This window comes from Anas acuta, chromosome 5 (assembly GCF_963932015.1).
Source record: "Anas acuta chromosome 5, bAnaAcu1.1, whole genome shotgun sequence".
Classification (NCBI taxonomy): domain Eukaryota; kingdom Metazoa; phylum Chordata; class Aves; order Anseriformes; family Anatidae; genus Anas; species Anas acuta.
The window spans coordinates 47,547,979-47,560,669 of NC_088983.1; the positions used below are offsets into that span (position 1 = coordinate 47,547,979).

The 12,691-nt window shown below is 43.9% G+C and overlaps 2 long non-coding RNA genes across 3 annotated transcripts in view; one reads left to right on the forward strand and one right to left on the reverse strand.

Annotated features, from left to right (window-relative positions):
- LOC137857712 (uncharacterized) overlaps nucleotides 1-8,934 on the forward strand; it is a 317,831-nt gene extending 308,897 nt beyond the window's left edge. The window contains exons 19-20 of the long non-coding RNA XR_011097242.1: nucleotides 5,652-5,773; nucleotides 7,263-8,934. This is a non-coding gene — a long non-coding RNA (uncharacterized lncRNA). The remainder of the gene's footprint in view (nucleotides 1-5,651; nucleotides 5,774-7,262) is intronic.
- On the reverse strand, nucleotides 777-11,890 carry LOC137857714 (uncharacterized). Of its 2 annotated transcripts, XR_011097247.1 has the most exons (4): nucleotides 11,636-11,890; nucleotides 10,180-10,280; nucleotides 9,622-9,681; nucleotides 7,297-7,424 (listed from the first exon to the last, which is right to left on the reverse strand). It is a non-coding gene; the product is annotated as an uncharacterized lncRNA (long non-coding RNA). The 2 variants fall into 2 exon arrangements; XR_011097248.1 differs by lacking the exons at nucleotides 10,180-10,280; nucleotides 11,636-11,890 and adding an exon at nucleotides 777-2,953 and having other exon boundaries at nucleotides 4,411-7,424; nucleotides 9,622-9,731.
- Between the last annotated feature and the right edge of the window lie 801 nt (nucleotides 11,891-12,691).

Sequence of the window (12,691 nt, forward strand, 5' to 3'; positions counted from 1 at the left end):
CTTTTCAAGATGGATGACACCGGGGCCAGGGATCAAAACCTCGCTTGTGTTTCTAAAGGCTCTTTCCATGCTTGGAAACCTGGTTCTTGCATTCATCAAACACAGGGGGCTCTTTTTTTTTTTTTTTTTTTTTTTTTTTTTCACACTGTCAGCCAGGCAACTTCAAAAAGGAAGATGCCCAGGCCACCTATGCTGCTAGTCTCTCTCTTTTTTTTTTTTTTTTTCCTTTAAAATGTTCTGAAAAGCTGCAGGGCTTCAGGTAAACAAATACTCCAAAACTACGAAATAAGCATGTATTCAAATTATACACCCATGCTGTTCTAAGGAATATTTTGTTTCAGACATGGTTATCTGGGAACTCTCATTGTTTTATACACTGTTCTGCAATTTGTCCACTCGACCTTTCATAGAATGCTCAGCCTGGCAAAGAGGAAGAAAAACAGTTTTATGGCCAGGAAGATGGCACAGAGGTTGACTTGTCACCACTCCAGGTGGCCTCAAGGACCCACAGAAAGTCATATTTTATCCTTAAACTGCTGGAATAGGAAATTTTCGTAGTGGAATCATTATACTAACTCCACCGTTAAGATTTAGAGAACAGATTACTTATTTGGAGCCAAATTTTCAAACCTTCTCAAATCCACAAGGATAATTGATTGACTACAGAATGAATCTGTCAATGTCTGGAAGAAAACTTTGTGGTTGTTTTGTAAAGACGTAGGAACAGTACTTTTAAAACTTCATGATTTTCAGCTTTCTTATGAGATTTGCTTTCTTCAGAGATGGGGAAAAGAAAATTTGAGAACCAGCCACTAGTTACCTCACTGCACTGCTTCTCTGGAGCTCTAGGATGAAATTACAGGTGACCGTAAAGCCAGCAGCATTTTATCATTGATTTTGAAAGAACTGAGGTTGGCAGAAGATGGAGAGGGAAAGGCCAAAGCAAGTGCCCTGGCTTTAGATCTGCAGCGCTGGAAGATGTCACTGCAGGAGGTCTCTAAAAACAGAGTCAAGTCACCACACACTGGCCAAGCTGTATTTCTGTGCAAGCCTTTTTTTAGCAGACGGAAGGAGTCAGCAAGCAACACCATATCTGCTTTGATGATTTCGTATTTGATATGTGCAAGAGCCTAATGTGGTAGAAACTAATCAGGAAAGGCTTATCATGTGACAAAGGTAGCTTAACTTTTGCAGACAAAGTATTGGCTAGAAAAGTAAGTTTTTGAGGCTTATTTTGAAGACATGAGGCTATAAAAGTCAGTTGCTTTGACCTAAAAGAATGGGCTACCTCTGGATGTACAAGACAAGACACATGTGCTCCCTTTGCCATTACATTTTAGAAGTTTTCTCGATGTAGCTGATTTTCATAAGCATAAAAAGGAGGCAAAACGTGTCTCAAGATTTGAGGAAGGACGTACATGAACTCAGATAACTGTAAGTAGCCAACGGAAACTGGATGCTCATAGGTTTGTGTGCTTGAGGTCTTGAATTTTTGCTAGTGAAGCATCGTTCATCATTACAGAGTATCTGTGAGTTTCACACGGGTGAGATAGATGGGACACAGGCCCAACAACAGCCAGGAGAAAGCAAAAGCTCTAGCTATGACATGCTGTGCTGTGTTTGAAAAAGAATGAATGCAATGTAGAGAAACAAGAGTCCAGAGCTGCCCCATGCATGAGAAGTCTTCTGGTAAAAACAGTGTTTGGGCAGACAGTCTGGTTAGGTGGATATTGATGTTCTCTATTTGCTCCTGAGTCCTGCCCAATAATTCTTACACAGTGTTGGGCAAGATCATGAAATTTCTCTGGGTCTGTTTCTATGACACGGGGATAACAAAGAATGATTTCTGTCTCTGGTCCTCTGTTTCTTTCCTCTATATGAAAAGCAAGCTGTGCAAGACCGGGCTGTACCTTCGCTGGATGTATGTACAGTGCCTAGTGTGGCTGGCTCTCAGTCTCAGTGTGGCCTCTAGGCACAAGGGTATTACAGAAATAATTAACTGGGAATGTGTATTTATTTAGTTAATTGTAATAACTTCAGTCAGGATATTGTACCTAATTTTAGCGTAGTGTAAGTCAGTTCATGTTCATCGATTGGTCTGCTCTTTCCCAGCCTGTTGCTTGTGACAATATTGGTTCACAAGCAGGATGTCAACACGTACGTGCTGTTTTCTATTGTTTTTCTTTTTCTTTCTATTTTTTTCCCCTGTGAAATGAGCAGGTGAGGATTCCTTACTGCCTGAAAGCTAACTGACTTAGAGCATATTTTAAATATACCTGATGCCTCTCAGCCTGTGAGGATGTAGAAGGACACAGCACAACTCAACCACTTCAGGAAGAACACCTTAATTACTGAGAGGCATGCTGAGTGCACCTCAGTTATCAGTTCTGGGACCTACGGGGGTATTTTCTCTTTAGTTCAGAATGATCACCAAAATGCTCAATTGCTAGTTACTGTTATATGTTAGCATAGTTTTCCAGAAAGCTGTCTGGTGTGCTGGAAGATTACAGAAGCTCATCTTTGAGGGTACCATATTGCAATGTTTAACTGAAGATGAATCACGTGGTTCATCGTAGCATCCTAGTTTGGTGTAGCATCAAAGTCACTTTTTCTTTTTCAAAAGGAATTCAATGAATTCTCCTCTCCAACAGTGTTCAGCAACCTAAACATTACATAGAGACATCAGAAGTCTTTAATGCAGGTTTTCAGAGTAAATGAAACCTTTTTTCAGTGTGGTTGCCTTTGTAATAACAGTCTTCTTATTTGTTGGATACTTATGTAACATAAGATGAAAAGACGTTTTATAGCCTTCTGGCAAGAGGACTTAAAATTAACAGCATACCTGTGGCTGCCCTAAGCCAGGGAGGGAGTCATTTTCAGGCCATGGGAAAACTGCAGTTTTGCATCCTTCGCTTCTTCTGACCTCCTGGTATTCAGTATTTCCATAAGCTTGCTTTTCACGAAGGCATCGTCATGCACACAAAGAAAGACCAGGGAATTGGTTCTGATGAAAGAACGGAGGCCGAGGTGGTGCATGATAGCTGCCACCCGTTAACATCTCCTCAGAGAATGCGCTGAAAGCTTTTTCTCTCATTTTACTGCCTGATTCCCTCTGGCAGCCAAGCCAAGGAGGCGCAGCGCCCACCTCCAGGCAGGAATCCCCGCCTGACGTGGCTCCATGGGCCACATCCTGCCGCCAGGTCCTCAGGCAGGCAGCCTCCTGCTGGACCCAAGGGTGTTTTGCAAATCAATGGCCCTTTCGCTGCCTCCCTGCTATGTGCAAAAAGGAAAACCACAACAAGATAGTGATCTGGGGCTTGATCTCACTCATACGGGCTGGCGGTGCCACCCCACTGACTTTGGCTGAGCTACCCCGCCAGCCAGATGGCTTTCACAGGCTTTGGGCTGGGCCTGCAAACAGATGTAAACTTGATCAGCATCAAGCCCAATCCCATTCATGCCCATTCTTGTTGCGAATATTTGTCTTCCCTTGCACGTTTCCACCTGGAACCTGACTGACCTCCGTGCAAAGTTTTATTACTTAAAGTTAACGTGACAGCTGCTTTCACACAGATAGTTACTCTCCACCAGAAGTGCAGAATGCTGCTAATCCCAAAAAAAGCCGGCCCAGTGTTCCCTCCTCCCCATTTAAGCACATAGCCTTTGGCCGTGCCCCATGGCTTCTGTGCCCATGCAGCAGCCTGCTGGGGTCAGCCAGGCCATGGATCTTCTCGCCCTCATTTGTGGAGGAGAGGGACGCGGTGGCCAGCAGCTTACATGGGAGACATGTCGGGCCCTCAGCCGCAATTCTGCCTGGAAAAACCCCTCTGCCCTCCCCAGAGCCCTCTGCAATCTGCAATGGCCCCAGGCGGCGGAGCCCCCAGCTTGATGGCTCAAGGAAGTATGCAGCTAATTGGTATATTGCATCTGCTGGGATCAGACAGAGTAATGCCAGCGCTCCCACATTAGGCATGCTAATGCTCCTTTGCTTCTTCAGCCTTCAGACTGTTTGAACTTTTTCTCTCAGCAGTGACAATTACCCAAAACTCTAGAGCTGGTGGCGATATTGGATCTGAAAATGACTCATTATTGAGCTAGCCCTGTCAAGCAAGTTAAATACAATTTAGTTGTTAGCTAATCTATTTTTGTTTGTGTTCTCAATTCACCCAGGACAATGATCGCATTGCAGCCTAGCATTAGGTATATTCTGCTACAATGTCCTTTGCTTTGTAAAGCGAACGTTCACGAATACAATAGCTGTATTTGTCTGTCAATATTACATCACTGCTGACGTACCGTGCGTCAGGTCTCTGTGGCATAACTTGTCGGATAATATTTTGGGTTTGGGGGAGTTAAATTATGGAAAGGCAACATTTAATCTAACAGCGTTTAAGTAACTAGAAATCTCACCTCAGATGCACTTCTGATATCTGTCATTTTCATCTGCCAGCTCTTCCTTCCTTCGTCTCTGCGACTGCAGTTTTGTGGCTTGGTGCTGCGTCGAATCAGCTTTGGACTTTGTCACAATTTGGCCCGAGAAGGAAAGCTGACAGAGGCTGTTTTCAGTGTGCTTATAGGATGCTTTCGCACCTTCATGCTGAGCTTTATCAGTGCTAGCAGATCTCAGAGGTGCTCAGTGCCTCCTAAATTCTCCTCCTGAAACACAATCCAGGCTTTGGTATGACTTTGCCTTTGAGTTATTCATTTTCTTTGTGTTTCCTCTCCCTTTGTTTTTATTTATGTTAAGCACTTACTTAGCCTTTGGGAAGGCTATTTATGGAAATTAAAAATTTTCATGATAAAGAAAGTGTTTTGCAATTACGAGAGGAAGCCATTGATCTTGATAACAGGGAGAAAAACTTTCTAGCTTGCATGGTTGGCAAATCCATTAGCAGCTGCAGAACTCTGCAAAGCATTAAAAAGCAAAGGTGCATGGTGAAAAGGAGGTGAAAGGCACAATAAAACAGGCGATCTTTCTCTGAATGTAATGCCAAGTTGGCATACCAGATAAGACATTTGTCAACTGTCATATTTTATGAAAGACTCAAGTAAAGATCTTGCTAGATCAGTTCATGATCAAGTCTTTTTTTTTTTCTTTTTTTTTTTTTTTTTTTTCTGAGAATCAGACAGAGATAACTGATTATTTTGTGCATGCTGAGGAAAAAAAAATGTGGCTTTGCAGAGTTTCATTAGACATACAACAGGACTGCAATAATCAAGATTTCTGCTGCTTCTCTGCTTCTCCTAAAACTGATTACAATACTCTGCTGAAAGGACTCGGACAAAAACATTAGCAATGAATTTGCAATGCTTAGGAATCCCGGCAGTTGTGGCCTTTTTCAGGAGAGGCAACAAATACACGCTTACTGTCCATCACTATGTTTGTTTTCTACTGTGGTGCTTTAGGTTGCTTGTTTTATTTCCACTGATTGTAAGAAATTCTTGCAGACCCCACGGGTTAATCATGGTGCATTAAACAAGCTGCTAAGTGATGTGGGAAACCATTGCAAAGATGCTCAGCTGAGCCTGATGTACTAGGCTTTATAACCTCCTACCAGCTGATAGTGCTATTGTGTTGTATGGGCTGCATAGGAGGGGGTCTGAACTCCTATCAGCCTGTGCTGATGGTCCCTGCCGCATTTCTCATGCAGATGGGTTCCCTGTCTCCTTGATTTAACCTGCAGCCGAGACAAAGCTCACCAAGGAAAATGACTGAAGTAATTTCCATCCTCCCTCTTCTAAGAATGCAACGCTGTGTTGTAATACTTGTCAGGTATGTTTTAAGACAATAGTTTTATTTTTTTTCTCATCTATAGCATCAGATATTATTATCGCTATCATTACTGTTATTACATGATATTATTTAAACTAGTCTGAAGTTGCATCCCTGCCTGCAATACCATCTCTCTCTGAAACACCCAGGTGAGCCAGGTGGGTGAGACAACCACCATGAGGCCAGCACCCTGAGCTGGGTGGGCTCAGCCTGCCCAAAGAGAGGGGCAGAGAGGGCTTCCAAAAAAGAGGCAAGTTGGTTATTAAGAGCTTATTAACTGTACCAGCTTCCCTTGTTGGAAGAGCAGGAAAGAAGATCCAGTCTGAATTCAGGATCTGGCTTTCCTGGCAAGGAGATACACGGGAGCACCAGCACCCTGTCTGAGCGGTGTTTCCAGCCAGCACCCCTGGGCTGGGCATCTCAAGTCTGGGGGCAGCTGCTGCCAGAGGCCAAGCCCTGAACTCCACCCCAAAGCGATGCAACAGACCTGCAGCCTCCTCCCTAGCCACCTCCACAGCCCTATAGCTAACATTTTTACAAAGTGACTTCCTGAGGGCATTTTGAGATGCCTTATGGGCTGGCTACCAGGCATGCAATGAAAGCCAACAGCTGGTCTGGAAGCTTCCTCCTTATCTCCAGACTGATAGCATCAAAGACCTCAGTCTCTTCTGTTTTGGGCTGGTTCTTGCCAAACTGCAAATGACTTGCAAATGTGGCTAAGAGTCAGATTTTAGCTGAGTTTAGGCACTGATGCACTCACTGCTGTAGCATCTGAGTTACAAAGGGCTGGATCCAGTGTAGGACTCAGGTACATGAAGAACAGCTGCCTCAACATCCAGTCCTACAGCGCATGGTCCCTGGAGGGACATGATGATCTGGAGCAACCTGGCTAAACCACATGGGGAAGAGCAGGGCACTGGTGATGGCACCAACCAGTGTAACACAGGTGGGACCACTGGAGAGAGATCAGCTTTAAGTCTTGCACATGGCAGTACCTCACCTACAGCCAGAGGATGCTTCTGGCCGCTGGGCTGAGGAGTGCTGAGCTCCCTCCTTGCAAATTCCAGGCATTGCACTTGAATGTTCACTTCTTAGTGCAGGAGCTGTGTGCACAGGGGCAGCGGGGCTCTTGGTCAGGACTGTTTCCCTTCATGCTGGCTGCACCATGGGAATGAGAGAGATCTTTGGGAGCTCTCCCACAGCCATCAAAAGGGCTGCTTAGAACCGAAGCCACAGGTGTGATCCAGTGGAAAGCATCAAAAATGCTAGGAAAAAAGTGTTTTTAAATGCTTTACATGGTTAAAATAGCTAAACATCAGAGCAGATCCAAGGCCTGTGGGGGCCCATCAGCAAAAGCCCTTCAGCCTGCCAGGCATCGTCAGCACCCTCTGTTTCTCCGGGAAGCCATGTTGAGATGTGTGATGTTTTCTTCTTTCAGATGCTATGCTCAGAAATAAAATTCTCCTTTTTCCTTCTGGCCCTTGGCCAGCCCAGGCTGCTTCCCACCAGAGATGGAACTGGCTCCTGTGGCTTGGGATGAAACCACAGGTGGCAGCTGTCTGTGCTGTAGGTCAGTGGTTAGCATCAGCAGTTTTCTGTGGAAGAAGATCCCATGGATGTCTGTCTGGGTCCCTGAGAGCTCCAGGGAAAGCTGAGGAATGAATCCAAGGTAAAGGAAGGTACTTTGTGATACAAATGAAACCGACACATTTTCACCTACATTTTTGCTTATCATTAACATGGTTCCAACTGTGGAGGCACCAGCTAAGAAGAATATGACCTTAAGTCCCCGTTGCAAGCAACTGTAGCAAGGGGAGATCAATGCAAGACTTTTTACATTCAGTACAGGCTACAAGTTATGGACCTAAGCAGATAAAGTATCTATAAACATCACACCGGCAGAGGCATGGTCATGAGACAACAAGGGAAAACCACACCAAAGTCCCCGTTCTTTGGCACTTACAAGCTTAATTGAAGGGTAATATAATCAAACTGGTAATTAATCATAAACTTTTTATCGATGGAGAGTGATAGACGTTCCCACCAAAGACTCCAGGGCCCATTTTGCTATCAATCTAACTTCACTGAGTACACACACTGAATATTTCCCTGCTCTGAAGTACCTTTATGGGCATCTACAGAATCACACTGAGATATGATCACCCTGAGGAGATAATCGCAAGATAAGAGGATTCTTCCTTAAACCTAGATACCTACAGAGACTCAAATAAATGGTTTTGAATCCATATTCCTACAGCCCAATAGGAAATTTTACTGGTACAAGTAGAGCACAGCTTTGGATGGATAAACTATGGGTTCCTTAAGGACACTACGCTTGCAGTTGTTGAGGTGAGGTATGAATCACCCCATTCCCAGCAGTACACAGAGTGGCACGAAGGACACCAACGAGGGAAAGCCGTAATTCATCTTGCTGCACAGTGCTGCTACCATAAGGCCAGGAAACAAAGGGGCAATTAAAGATGGGGCTGCTCATTTGCCACAGCCAGCGAGGATGAAGTGGCCAAGCATTTGCATGTTCAGATTCCTGTGGAAGGATAGGAATAGCCTCGTCAATCCCCTCCTACAGGACCCTGGTTTTACTGCAACAACCCTGACGCAAAGCTAAGCCAGTCTGCATATGAATGTAAACAAAGTCAGAGCAAAAACTTACATCATACTTTGGAGCAAATAAAGCCTGGGGGTAAAATACCTCTACCTTAAAGTATATGCTGATGTAAGAGCATGCAGCATTTCAGGGTCCTTTTGTAATAAACTCCCACGCCGTAGTCTTAAACCTTAATGGTCTGTGAAAGTTATTATTCAATGTTTTTAGCATTAAATTTCATTCTGACAGGACTTTATGATGTATATTACAGAAGAATACTGTTAACCTAATCATATTAATACCAAATCTTTGTAATATAATAGCTTCAAACATTTTGAGCAAGGCACAACTTGACTTTTCATAAATACAGAAAGACAAAACTTCTAATGATGTTATTTTCCTACTGCTTCCCCAAGTCCATCTGTTAGAATCGCTAAAGATCAAGGGCCATCATTTTTTTTTTTTTTTTTTTTTTTACAGACTGAATGGTGGAAAACATGCTTGGCTTCCCAGGGCCTAATCCTGCACTTTTTTATTCCCAGAGACAGTTTCTTCAGGCATTATCAATTTGTCTTTGTCTTTTTCTTTTTAAGACATGCCTGATATAAGTTATGTCTGAAATATAATTCCTGATTTCAGCTGCTGCTGACAGCTTAAATTATTAAGAGGAATTTTCGAGTTCTCTTTAGGTTTCTCATTTTTACAATATATTTTTCCTTTCTGCATTTCATAGGTTTGGTAGCCTTAATGGAGTTGCTTTTTCCTTCTGCTTATTAAAACTGTCTCTACCCTGCCTGCCTTTGATGAGCTGCTAAAGCCAAAGACAAGTAAAAAAAAAAAAAAAAAAAAAAAAGCAAAACCAAACAAACAAACAAAAAAACATACAGTCAAACAGCTGGTAATGTTCTGATACATTCACCTATGCAGAACTGCCTATGCTTAAGACAAAGTGAATTTGCATCCTCGCATTGCCAAGAAGGGCCCTTTAAGCTTGAAACAGGAGCAGATTCTTTTAAACTTTCCCAGAGAATAGCAGTGACCTTGCATATCGGATAACCCGTGGTCTACAAGAGTTCAAATATGTCATCAGGACTTTATTTTACTGCTTGATGTTCCTTGGCCTAGTTGTTCAAATCGGTCTAATTCCAACCCTCCACCCCCCCCCCCCAAAACCCCTATGGGCTGCACAACCAGAACCAACACCAGCGAAACAGAGCTGGGTGCGTGGCAGGAACAAGGATACACGAAGCTGTGTGTCGAAGGCTGGATTGTCACTGAGCATCTGTAATCTGGTGGGTACAATCTATTAAAGCAAATGGAAACATTTGATTAGAAGTATGATGGAGTTTTGTAGGCAGCAGAGTGCTTGCTTGCAGCACAAACAACAGGAATCTGCAGGGCCCAGTCTTCTTCCTTCCACAAAAGTGTGCAAGAAGGAGGTACTCCACTGCTTTTAAGTGTTTGTGTGAAGACACTCAGATCTGACCACCCTAAAAAATGCAGAGAACTCCACAAGCACAATCTCACCAAGCCCACGACTTCCAGAGAACTGGTCCAGGAAGCCCCGACCTTCCCAAGGGCCCACCTTTGTGTCAGGCCCTCTGAACAGCCGTGAGTCTCATTCAGTCCAGAAAAATTTCTGTTGGTTTGCCAGGAGATAACGTGGTCCTCCTGCTCACAGCAAAACCTTCATGGAGGGCCAAAGAGAAGTGGCAAAATCCTAATCTTTCTGTGCTTGTTTCAGTGAGGCCAAGAGCCCACCAGTGATGCTGCTGGGCCTACAATGTCCTCTGCCTCCTACCTTGAAGGAGAAGCACCTCAAAACACACTGTCTCTTCTTGCTGGTGTTGCAGCCATCTGGATTCTGGTGACATTCTTGGTTTTCTGCTTCCTCACCCCTTGCTATTGACAGGAGGATGTGGGAGCCCATAAGTGAAAGAAATAAATACATCTTAGCCAGCCTAGGAATGGTTCCTCTTAGCTCTTTCTCAAGCAGGCTGCAGCTTGTGAAATCAAATATGGACTACATGTTAGTACAGATGTCGACTCCAGCATATCTCCACTGATTTTTAGTATTAACTAAGACTTGTATTTTTCTGAGAAGATGAATACTTTTCAGAGTCACTGAGGAAGTAACCAGTGCTGTGAGACACCAACACCACTTGACTCCGGCATGGGCCGCTTCAGAAAAGCAAACTAGAAGACTAATAAATGCTGGCAACAGATATCATCTATACTAGTTCAACTTCAAACTGTACTCTCAGACTCTAGTTCGACAATGCATTTAAATATGTATTTAATTTTTAAGCATATGAGTAGTTCTGGTGTTCTCATATTTTGACTTAAGCATGTGTTTAAATCTTTTACTGAAAGAGCTTCTAAATCATTTGCAATCCAGCCTCATTTCCATCTCTGAAAATCATAGTATTACATCACTGGATTGCTCCAGAAGTAGGAAAAAGTATTCTCAGTATTTCTCGAGACAGTTTTCCTGATGTTATCCTACCATTTTGCTAGGATTCAGCTTCTCTAACCAATTCCAGCCCCATTCAAAGCTGGGATTTGATAAATTCAAAGCTGGAACTTGATGAAATGCCTTGGTTGTGGACAAAATATGCTCAAACTCTATACAGACTTTAAAGGGAAGATAAGGTTAGGACTTTATTGTGCGTTTCAAGAAAAGATGTAGCCATTCCCCTTTTCCAGATCCTCCTGTTCTCACCACAATATTCTGGGAAATTGCCTGCCCATTTCAAGACATGCCACAATTAGTGCTTGTGCCATGGTACCCATGCACAGAACACAACTTGTGCCTAACAGAGATTCTGGGTGTATTTTGGGTTGGAAATAAATAGTAAGGTTTATCTCTCCTCTCCTTCCCTCCCTTCAGGCATTTACAGTCTTGCTTTTGCCTGCTGTACCATTTTCCAGCAGAGAATGTGTCAGACGATCTCAACCTCACTACATCCATCCATATGTACTCTTAACCCAATGCAAGTGTAACTAGGGGATCCCTTAAGAACCAAGGTTTCAGCAACATGCCATTTCCCTGCCATCAAGTGCATGGAGGTGTTACACATGCTGAGTGACCCTTACCATTTGCTGAGTGACTGGTGGCCCTACCAACAGTAGAGTAACTGCAGAGTTAGCACTTAGATAAAACCACTTGGCTCTCCAACCAGGAATCAAGAAAATGCAAAGGACAGAGGCAATTTAGAGTGGAGTGCCATCACACTGTGATTTTGATTGTTCTTTACCTTAAAAGTGAGCAGTGGTGCTGCTACATTTGTACAACCACTAGGCCAAGATAACGTTAATACCATAGGAAATTTTATATGCAGGAAACAAAGCATCTCTGATGCAGCAGCTAGTCAGTCATGTTGTATTTTGGCTTTTCACTTGAATCCCTCTGAAATGTAACCCATGGTCAGAATGACAATCCCTCCCCCCAAAGGACCAAGAAGAAGCATCCACAATTTAAGGTTGTAAATCTGAGCAATTTACTAAGTGATGTAAACACAAATGAAAATTAGCCAACAAAAGAAATTCAATTGAGTTCAGTGGGAGGCTGTTATCATACCTTGCATTCTCTGCCTGTCGCTAGTGGGACAGGTAAGAAGTAACCACAGGGGACAAACAGCTACCCTACAGATGGTAAATATAAGATAAATAGCACACAGAGATGTAACTGTAGGAGTGTGTGTTTCACGGAGTATCCCATATTCTTTTATTTTAATCAAATTGAGCCGCACCACAAGCACGTACAAAATACCAGCTACCACAAGGAGATCAAATTAGGCATAAATACTCCTTAAGTGTTTGATAGGACCTTAATCTCATCTGTCAGGGCTTTCAGTTCTTCACTTCCCCTGCTGATTTATGGAAACACGCAGACGGGGTTCCCCGCGGCCTGTCGCCCCGTGTCGGTGTCTGCATTTCTGTATTTTCCGCCGGGTTGGTGCAACATGGCAGCACCCTGCATCCACCACAGAAAGGTGCTCACACGAGGCAAAAGGTAGCAGAGACCCAGGCACTGCGGGTTTGTTTGGTTGTAGCCATCAGTGCGGTGTTACAGGCCCGATCCTGCGCCCTTTGGTGGTGGAGGTAATGCTCCCACTGAATTCGGGGAAAAAAAAAAAAAAAAAAGCCTGAGTTTTGCAAATTTATCATTTGGTCATCTGTGCTTCGGGTCAGAACTACAACCCAGAATTACAGCCCTTGGGTCAGGGCCAAGCGATCCCTACGGGCTCCAGGAGCGCCCGCCCGCCCCTCGGAGCAGCGCCGGCCCCGGCGGTGCCGCCCGCCGGCAGGTG